At 42.1% G+C, this 11,119-nt stretch overlaps 1 long non-coding RNA gene across 1 annotated transcript; it reads right to left on the reverse strand.

Moving 5' to 3' along the window:
* Window positions 1-2,717: 2,717 nt before the first annotated feature.
* LOC109428305 (uncharacterized) lies at window positions 2,718-3,746 on the reverse strand. Its single transcript, XR_002134450.3, has 2 exons — window positions 3,168-3,746; window positions 2,718-3,085 (listed from the first exon to the last, which is right to left on the reverse strand). It is a non-coding gene; the product is annotated as an uncharacterized LOC109428305 (long non-coding RNA).
* Window positions 3,747-11,119: the final 7,373 nt, after the last annotated feature.

Genomic DNA, 11,119 nt, shown 5'->3' on the forward strand with positions numbered 1-11,119 from the left:
TTCCGATGACTTTCCTCCAGGAATTCCCATGAGACTTCTCCAGGGAATCATCCAAAAAATTATTCGGGTATTCATCCAGGTATTCTTCCTAGATTTTTTTTCATGATTCATGTGAGATTTCTCCAGGAATTCCTTCGGGATTTCTCCAGGTGTTCCTATGAGATTCCTGCAGAAACGCATATGTGATATCTCCAGGGATTCGTTCTGTTTTTTTCTCCAGGAATTACTACAAAAATATTTCCTGGAAAACTTCATTAATTATTATTATTATTTATCTTTATTATCAATATTTTCAATCCTCGGCTGGTTCATGTCGTCCCATTTATTCCTTCGGGAGTTATCTAGGAATTCCTCCACAGATTCCACCAGGTATTCCTCCATATATACCTTCAGGGAGAACTATAGGGATTCCTCCAGGAATTCCAACAGAGATTCTTTCAGGGATTCTTCCAAGAATTCCTCCAGGGACTTCTGCAGGAACCCCTGGAAAAAACCTTGAATGAATCTCAGAAGAATTTCTTGGTGGAATATCGGTTGGAATTCCCGGACGAATATCGTAGAACTTCTGGAGAAATCTTTGGTATTTCTTGGGAAACCTCTAAGAAGAAAAAGATATATGCAGGAGTTCTTCAAGGAGTGGGTCCGGGAATTCCTTCAGGAATTCCATCAAGCCCATGTAACAGAACTAGCTGAATAACAGTTTCTTAAGCTAAAGTTTGCTTAAGAGTAGTTTATTCCACTCTTGTACTGCAAAAATGTTTGTTGGGGAGTTCTTCCGGGAATATCTCTAGGAACTCCACCAGGATGAGTTCCTCCGGGAATATCTCCAGGAGTTCCTAGGGGAATTCCCCCAGGAGTTCTTCCGGGGATTCTTCCAAGAGTGTCTCAGAGAATTCCTCCAAGAGCTCCTAAGAGAATTCCTCCAGTAATTCCTCCGGGAATTCTTCAAGGAGTTCCTTCGGGAATTCTGCAAAAGATAATTTTCATAAATTTTATCCAGGAATTCATCTAGCAATTCCTGCAGATGTTCCTCTAAGAGTTTTTTTTCTGGAATTCTTCCGGAAAGTTTCCTTTTTCCAGAAATTCCTTCTGGAGTTCCAACGGAAATTCTTTCAGGAATGACTTTAGGAATTCTTGCAGGAATTTCACAGGGAATTCTCCCAAGAGTTTTTTCCGGTAATGGTTTCAGGGGGTTTTCCAGGACATCTCCCGGAGATTTCTACCGACGTTCCTCCAGAAATATTGCAGGAGTTCCTCCGGTAATTCTTCCAGGATTTCCTCTGGTGATTTCTGCAGGAGTTTTCTCGGGAATTATTACAGGAATATCTCCGGGATTTCTTTCAAACCTTCCTTCAGGATTTCTTTCAGGCTTTTCTCCAAGAGTTCTTCCAGGAGTTTCACCGAGAATTCTTCCAGGAATATCTCCCAGAATCCTTCCAGGAGTTCCTCCAAGAATTCTTCCAGGAGTTTTTTTTTTCGGGAATTCTTCAAGAGTTCCTCCAGGAATTCTTCAAGAGTTCCTCCAGGAATTCTTCAAGGATTTCCTGCGGAGATTTCTACAGAAATTATTTAATCCCGGAGAAACTTCTGGAAGAATTTCCGGCGGAACTACTGGAAGAATATTTGGAGAAATTCCTGACAGAATTCTCGGAGAAATTCCTGGAATAGTTCCCGGAGGAAATCCTGGCGGAATTCTCTTGGGAACTGTTTTAGAGAATTCCCAGAGAAATTTTTGAGGAATTCCCGAAGGAACTCCTTCAGGAATTATCGGAGAAACTCCTGAAGGAATTCCCGAAAGAAATTCTTGCTAAATTCCCGGAGGAACTCCTGAAGGAATTCCGAGAGAAAATCCTAGAGTTCTTTTAAGAATACAAGGAAGAATTATCTTAGGAACTCCTGTAGAAATTTCCGGAGAAATTTCTGTAGGAATTCACGAGGGAATTTTCTGAGGAACTTCTGGAGGAATTCCCGGAGGAGCTCCTAGAGGAATTTCCGGAGGAATTTCTGTAGAAATTTCCGAAGGAACTACTGTAGGAATTCCCAAAGAAATTCCTGGGGGATTCCCAGAAAAGAACTCTTGAAGGAATTTTCGAAGAACTTCTGGAGCAATTGCCTGAGAAACTCCTGGAGGAATTTCCGGAAGATTTCTTTGAGGAACTTCTGGAGGAACTCCTGCAGGAATTTCCAAGAATCCTTTAGGAATTCCAGAAAACCTGGTAGAAATACATGAGGAATTCTAGGAATCCTGGAGGATTCTCGTAGGAACTCTTGGAGGAATTCCCGGAGAAACTGTTTGAGGTATTCCCGGCGAAACTCCTGGAGGAATTTCCGGAGAAACTTCCTGGAGGAATTTTCGGAAAATTTATGTATTTTACCAGAAGAATGCCTGAAGGATTTCCCGGAGGAACTCCTTTAGAAATTCCCAGAAGACTAGACTACAGCTTCCGCTTGATAACTGATGTTTTTCTGCAGCCCATTTAGCGATCACCGCTAGATTCTTCCTTGTTGGAATACCGAAGGATTTTTTTTCGAATTTTCGGACATAAAAAATACCCTAATAGGTTCTTCAGAAATTCCTCTGAAAACTTGAAACTGTCTAAAAATATCCAGATATTCGAAAGAAACCACAAAAGAAAAAATCCTGATCAAAGATTGAGCAATTATTGTGAAAATGTAGCTACGTAATTCTTCAATGCAGTCGTTGGAGAAAAGAAATATTTTAAGCAATAGATATCCACAGCATCGTGGAATACTTTTATTATACTTTGTCACGTATGATCTTGAAGCATTTACACATTTTAGTACTTGGTCCTTTTGTGTCCACAACAATTTCAATTAATAATTCAGCCCAACGGCAGTCCCAGCATCCACTTGTATGATGTAGATTCCACCGAAGAAAATCCATTTCACAGCTGTACTTGGAAGTTCTTGCTATTAGTTGGAAATCACCAAACTGGTACGACCGGAAGGTAGAGAGACTGGATGTTTTCAATTTCATCCAATGGTTCCGTCTATACGGTACGGGACACCGGGGACACCTTCACTATTTCCGCTGCACGACCGCGGCCGAAACCGTCGATGAGGTCTGGAAGGAAAAACAAACATGCATAGGATAGAAACGTGAGGATAAAATCACATTCTTCCACCTAGCACATCGAAAAACTTACCTCAAAATAAGAATCTCCGTCATCAAACTTCTGCCACAGTCAGCATGCGGGTTCGGGGCCGGAACTTCCGGCTTTAGTAATTCTAAAATATTACCATGGATCAAACTATCCATGAGCAAAAACGAAAATTTGCGGAAGTTTCTTGGAGTTCAATAACACAAGGCACGCGAATAATTTTAAATAAGGTCCAAACGCCTGAAATGTTTGCGACACCAAAATAATGGAAAATACTCACTTTGAAAGTTGTGAAGTACCTCATAATTATTGAATCTCATATAACTTTTCTTTATGCGGTTAATATTTCGTGTTTATTACGTGAAAATATTAAAAACATATTAAATTTAAATAACAATGAAAATACCGCTTTTCGAATAAGCCGTAATCAAAGCGCATTCTTGATGCACCGCCGATTTGACAGTTCTACAAATGAACACCACATTTGTTTTGGTTCATTTGGTTTCTCACATCTAAAATGAAGCTCTCACCTCACTCGAGACGACAATCGGAATCGAGTGACAAGAGTCGCGTGACAACGAGGTGAGAGTTGTCGTATCGTGTCACACGCCACGCAGAATAAACGTGAATGACTGTGATCTCTAAGAAGCAGTCTTCTAGTAGTTAATAAAAATCATCCGAAAAATGATGTTTTATTCACGATTTAGATGTAATTACATTTCTTTTGTATTATACCGTCTTCAACCAAAGGTTGCACGGACTGAACACGATCACTAACATGAGACAACGGATAACTTCGGATGCACTTCAAACGGAATCGTGCAAGTAATTTTCGTTCAGTGTAGGATAGTGAACCACTTTTGCAGCGGCCGGTATTTTGGGCACTCTTTGCTATAACTCAGTCAGTTCCAAACCAATTGACTTGAAATTTTGTACACGGCTAGATACTATACGTATCTCATTGCGTTCCAAAAACTGTGTCAATGGGTCAGAATTGGCTGAGTTATAGCAGAAAAGTGCCCAAAATAGGACCCCTGCCGAGATGGTTCCACTTCCCTATTATTTTTCTCTGACCGCCACGCTTCCAGTGGCAACAACTGCTAGAATTTTTTGCTCACATGCACACCGATTGAAATTTTTAAATAATTTGAAGCACTTCACCACTAGTTAATGGACCGTTCTTCGGAAGTAATTGCGCCAATATAGTGATCGAAATATTCTCAGATCCTTTTTGTAACTTGAATTTCTTCCCAATTCAAAGCACTAACACGCTTTCCTTCAAAACACGTTTATTCTATTCCAAAGCTAACCAAAAAACTGACGTTTACATTTCAATGCTGACTAGATGCCTGCTTACTGTGATTGATTTTTTCCTACACCAACGTTCCTCACAATTCATGTATTTATTATCTGATGCAGTTTCTTGACCATGAGCTTATTCATCAAATCTTATATTTATTATCTCTCATGATCCCTACATTACGGGCGGTCAATTATGCTAATGCTATATATTTATTATCATATGTTCTTGTGAATATTACGTTGAAAGAAATCATCAAGCGAGAGGGTTTGAATGCGAGGAGAACAATTATCAACAAATCCGTCCAATTTGTATGCTTCGCTGACGGTGGGAATATTTTCGGAAGTGAATAGTTACTGAATTTTGCAAAGTAACGAATGATTCAAATACGACCGGGTATGCCAGAAAATGGACCAGCACTGCCGAGTTGATTTTGCTCAATAAATAAATTCATTTCCGTTCTACAAATCTACCGCAAACCTGCCGAATGATTTCACGAGCAAACGTATGCATTCTTTACACACGAACAGAGCAGCACGGCGTTCTTCGTCATTGCCATTTGAAAACCCCATAACTTCGGTAGGTACCTACACCCAAAATGCACTCTCTGAAATATGTAATGTGGTGGTGGCTGCATTTCCATCCGGCGAACCGACCGGAAAATGGAAATCACCGACCAGAGGCATTGTGGAAAACGTCGAATCCAGGAGCCCAATGGTGGTGCCACGAGATCCCTAGCCACGATTTCTGCACTATAGGGAGTTCAATTTTGGATAGCATTTGTTACTTTCTTGCTGAAACTCTCCGTTACACGGTAAATTAAATGTAAATTCCATTCATTTCCTACACCATCCAACATCACGCGTAGGGGAAAGTACTGCAGAAGGCATCATTATGTGCTGTGAATGTAACCGTGAAAGACAGTTTTATTAAGTTTTATTGTACGGTAAAGCAGATCAGCATTTTCGCTTTTAATATTACAGCTTTATCTGAACAAACTACAAGTACAAGGTGGATTTATTCATAATAACATGACAGTCTATAAAACAAGTTTACCTTTTGTGAGATCATTCTGCCCAATTCTCGCCTAAGCTTCCACGAATAGACACAGAACTATTGTCATTCCCACGCGAGAACGTGGAAGCGGAAAGCTCGTTTATGGTTAAATTATGTCCTCCGGCTCCGTTCTAATGTATATTTTATATCGATTGTAATTACGTGCTGTAAAAACGATCGGCGCTTGGCTCCCCGGTTTCCGGAATGCGGTGTGCCGCCAACACATCCTTCCCGGATGCGAAACAGAAGCATTTGTCACTTTTACCTACCATGGAAACCACACGAGAGTACAAGGTTGTGCTTCGTATCAAAGCAGGCGGTATTCGGATACCGGATGACGCGATGCCTTTTGCCGCCTCGCTCGCGGCCTGCTACGTTTGGCGGAATGTGTAATCATCATCGCACTCCAAAGCGGAACCCCAAGGCAAATCGCATTTCGCCGCATAAAATGGGAGCTTTTGCTCCTCGCTTCGCTCACACCGAAGCCTAAGCCGAACAAATAAATAAATAGCGTAATTTGAACTTCACTACTCTTCAAACGCACTTCGGGCTGCTCCAGGACGCACCTATGTGTAGCATTTCAGCGGATTTGTGGGCTCTTATCTGCGCGCAAATGCTATCCACACGCGTGTTGAGCAAGAACTGTTGAATAAGATCTGGTTGGATAAGGTATAATTTGGACACTGAAACCGTGAAGGTTCAGAAATCATCTAAAAAGTTAGATTCGGCCGGCCAAAACAAGCCGGAGAAAAGGCTCCGTATCGTATATTGTATCGTATCGTATCGTATCGTATCGTATCGTATCGTATCGTATCGTATCGTATCGTATCGTATCGTATCGTATGGCGTATGGCGCGCCGCTGATCCAGGGATGCCAGGTGAAATTTTCAAACGTCTTCACGAGGCACGCTGAAATGTCTTCACACCCCATATTGTGTCTTTAGTATAAAATTAATGTTAGAAGTCGAAATTTATACCAAAATCCGGGAATTTCTCTAGGAATTCTTTCGCGAATTCCTCGAAAATTCTCCCAGGAAGTCCTCGCGAATACTCTCGGAAATTCCCCCCGATCATCCTCGGAAATACCCCCAAGTGGTTCTCAAGAATTCCTCCAGGAGTTCCTCACGAATTCCTTCAGAAGATCCTCCTGCAGATCCTCAGGAATTCTGTCAGGAGTTCCTCGAGAACTCCTCTGTGGAGTTTAGTATTTCACTGGGAAGGAATCAACCCTCACGTGCAGCACACACAACTTACCCAGGCTGACGTCGGTTCACAAGTGGCAAGAGTGAACGCGGTTGGGTGAAGCCTGGAGTTGTTGCTACGCGAGCAGGGATGCTAACATTGTCTGCTTGACAGTTCGCATCACATTCAAATGCTCTATATCGCCTGCTGTGATCAATCTCCTTTCCACAGCTTTATGCAGTACATCTTATATCTCACATCCTCCTTCTACTCTAAAAAAGTTTTACACATTTTTAACAAAAAAAAAATGAATTACCGTATCTCAATTTGGAGTGTTAACTTACAACGATTTAACATATTGCGGAGATTCCACCTGTTTAGACTTATATAAAACCAGACCGCGTCCTGGTGAATATTTTACGCTGTGTTGCTAGGTACACATTTGGTGATAGTTTTGCATTGTAAGCAAACATTTATAACGCACCTACGCTGAAAATGAGCCTAATCATTTGCGTCGGAATCTATAAATCATCACAACGGGCAATAAGTTACTGTTATATTACATCTTCGCATACGTTGCAATTGCTGCTATGAAGCTACCGAATACAGTTTCATTGTGAGGTACCATTCTGACTATGCTGCCGCTACTTTTTGAAAATAGCTCGAACATTTTAGTGCTTAATTGTGGGAGTGATATTTTCCGACGAGCAATAGGAGCTTGCACAGTGACGTTATCATCTCTCTCTCTCTTTTTCTCGTTCGGGGTCGCTCGATACAGCCGTCCTTGCTCGCGAAATAATTTTGAGGGCAATGCTTACAAATTGTATCTCATTTCGTTAGTTATGTTGGTAATGCAAGTCTTTATACTTGTAGTATTTAAAAGAAATTACCGTTTTGGTACTGGGTGATCCAGAAAAAAAAATCTTATTCTTCGAGTCTTTATTTAATCTTATACCCAAATTTATCCCATTGCTCCGTTGTTCAAATTCGAGATATCTGATAAAATACATTATAGATAAAGTTTATTGCCTTGCCATTCATTGGAAGACTAGTCACAGAAAACAAACTGCATGACCATAATCCTTCTTCTGGCCAGCCAACATTGACGACACTCTTTGATAAATAATATATTGTAACCATTCGATACCACATTTGCACGAATCAAAACTACGTGTTTTTTCTAATATTTTTTTTTCGTACATTGCCAATGTTTATCTGCCATGACAAACAACACGATGCAAACTTCCAATCCGATATTTGCGCGAAGCAAAACAACGGGATCTTTCCAATCTAGCTTTTCGTCAGCGGACATTGCCGGGAGTCTTCCTCCACGACAAACAACACGCTGTAAGCTTCCGATCCGACATTTGCGCGAAGCAAAACAACGGGATCTTTCTAATCTAGCTTTTCGTAAGCGGACATTGCCGGGAGTCTTCCTCCACGACAAACAACACGCTGTAAGCTTCCGATCCGACATTTGCTCGAAGCAAAACAACGGGATCTTTCTAACCTAGCTTTTCGTAAGCGGACATTGCCGGGAGTCTTCCTCCAAGACAAACAACACGCTGTAAGCTTCCGATCCGACATTTGCGCGAAGCAAAACAACGGGATCTTTCTAATCTAGCTTTTCGTAAGCGGACATTGCCGGGAGTCTTCCTCCACGACAAACAACACGCTGTAAGCTTCCGATCCGACATTTGCTCGAAGCAAAACAACGGGATCTTTCTAACCTAGCTTTTCGTAAGCGGGCATTGCCGGGAGTCTTCCTCCACGACAAACAACACGCTGTAAGCTTCCGATCCGACATTTGTGCGAAGCAAAACAACGGGATCTTTCTAATCTAGCTTTTCGTAAGCGGACATTGCCGGGAGTCTTCCTCCACGACAAACAACACGCTGTAAGCTTCCGATCCGACATTTGCTCGAAGCAAAACAACGGGATCTTTCTAACCTAGCTTTTCGTAAGCGGGCATTGCCGGGAGTCTTCCTCCACGACAAACAACACGCTGTAAGCTTCCGATCCGACATTTGCTCGAAGCAAAACAACGGGATCTTTCTAATCTAGCTTTTCGTAAGCGGACATTGCCGGGAGTCTTCCTCCACGACAAACAACACGCTGTAAGCTTCCGATCCGACATTTGCTCGAAGCAAAACAACGGGATCTTTATGACCTAGCTTTTCGTAAGCGGACATTGCCGGGAGTCTTTCTCCACGACAAACAACACGCTGTAAGCACAAAACAAAACAATTCGATCACTCTAGCGCTGCTGGAATTTGTTCTTTTGTTGCACTTTCACACTCTTTCCCGTCAATAATTGCCCATGCACAAACAGTTTTCCGCACGCATGCTCCAGCGGGAGCTACGTCCCCGAAAAATATCACACTGAACTTCCACTTTTCTCATATGGGTTTTGTTTCCCTCACTTGTTCACTAATGCATGCACATTGAAGGGTGATTCCTCCCAGCAAAAATATAGGTTCCATTTCCTCAATTAAACGAAAAAACTGGCAGGAATTCGCCAATGTGGAGTTTAGTATTTCACTGGGAAGGAATCAACCCTCACGTGCAGCACACACAACTTACCCAGGCTGACGTCGGTTCACAAGTGGCAAGAGTGAACGCGGTTGGGTGAAGCCTGGAGTTGTTGCTACGCGAGCAGGGACAAGGATGGAAGAAAATCACTTCAAGCGATAAATGATACAGGATACGAATAATCCAAGATAGCCTTGTTCTTTCAGTAGCATGAAGCCGACGCCTCACACCGTACTCGTATCACAGAGCAATCAAAGCATCTGATGCACGGTTTATCGCGTGATGACCCGTTATCGGATCATGTTACAAGTCATGATAAATTTTATTCATCACAATTTAGGCCCTTTATGCACCCGTAAACCGCATTCATGATTAGAAATAATACCTTCATAAGCATATATTCAAGTTAAATAAGTAAGAATGCTCCAAAAGTAAATGAAATCGCGAATTTATCATTTCGACTTCATGATAGCGATCGCATCGCGCCCGAACATGCCGAGCGAATCATTCTTCTAGGACCGTAGTTTGTTATGATGCTTGACGACAAAATGTTATCGTTGTTGCTATGATCGCACGATGCCGTTTAACCGCGACACATTCGAAATCTGATCATGATCACTAGATTTCCATCCTTGAGCAGGGATGCTAACATTGTCTGCTTGACAGTTCGCATCACATTCAAATGCTCTATATCGCCTGCTGTGATCAATCTCCTTTCCACAGCTTTATGCAGTACATCTTATATCTCACATCCTCTAGGACTTCCACCGGAATTCTTTCATAAGTTTCCCTAGAATTTCTTCAGTTGAGTTTCCCGAGTATTCTCCCAGGAATTCTTCTACAAGTTCCTCCAGGAGTTCTTTGGCAATTCCTCCAGGAGTTCTTCGGGAATCCCTCAAGGAGCTCTAAGGAAATTTATCCACAAGATCTTCGGGAACTTCTCTAGGAGTTTATCGGGGATTCCTCTAGGAGCTTTTTAAGAATTCCACCAGGAGATCCTCGGGAACTCCTCCACAACATCCTCGAAAAATCCTTCAGGGGTTTCTCGAGAATTCATCCAGGAGATCCTTGAAGATCCTCTAGGAAGTCCTCGGCAATTCTTACAGAAGTTCCTTGGAAATTTTTGTCGGCGTTCCTCGGGATCTTTTTCGGAACTTTATCGGGAATTCCTCCAGAATCTCTTCGGGAATCCCTTCTTAAATTCCTTGAAAAGTTTGTTGGGAAATCCTCCTGTAGATCCTCGGGAATTCCTGCAGGAATTCATCAGAAATTTCTCCAGGCAATTTCGGGAATTCTTACAGAATTCCTCCTGAAGGTCCTTGGGAATTCCTCCAAAAGTTCCTCGGGATTTGCTCTAAAAGTTTGGCAAGAATTTCTTGCGAAGTTTCCGCAGAATTCTTTCAAGAGCTCCTCGGCATTTTCTCCAGATGTTACCAGAAATTACCCTTGGCAATTCTTCCAGGAGTTCCTCGAAAATTCCTACAGGAGTTTCACGGGAATCCTTCTAGGACTTCATCGGGAATTCCTCTAGGAAGTCGAATCGAATCGAGAATTATTGCAGGAGTTTCGGGAATTCCTACAAGAGAACCTCGGGAGTTCCTCCAGGAGATTCTCGTAAATTCCCAAGTAAATTCCTCCAGGAGTTCCTCGGAAATTCCTCCCAGAGCTCCTCGGTAATTCTTCCAGGAGTTCCACGAGAATTCCTCCACGAGGAATTTCTCGGATACTCCCTCAGGAGATTCACGGAGGAAATAGACGAGAATTTCTCCAAAAGATCCTTAACAATTCCTCCAGGAGTTGCTTTAGAATTCATCCAAGTATCCTCAGGAATTCCTTCAAGATATCCTTCGGAATTTCTACAGGAGATCCTCGGTAAATTCCTTCCAGGAGTTCTTCAGCAATTCTTGTAGGAGTTCCTCGGGAATTT

The sequence above is a fragment of the Aedes albopictus genome, chromosome 3 (genome assembly GCF_035046485.1).
Source record: "Aedes albopictus strain Foshan chromosome 3, AalbF5, whole genome shotgun sequence".
In the NCBI taxonomy this organism is placed as follows: Eukaryota; Metazoa; Arthropoda; class Insecta; order Diptera; family Culicidae; genus Aedes; species Aedes albopictus.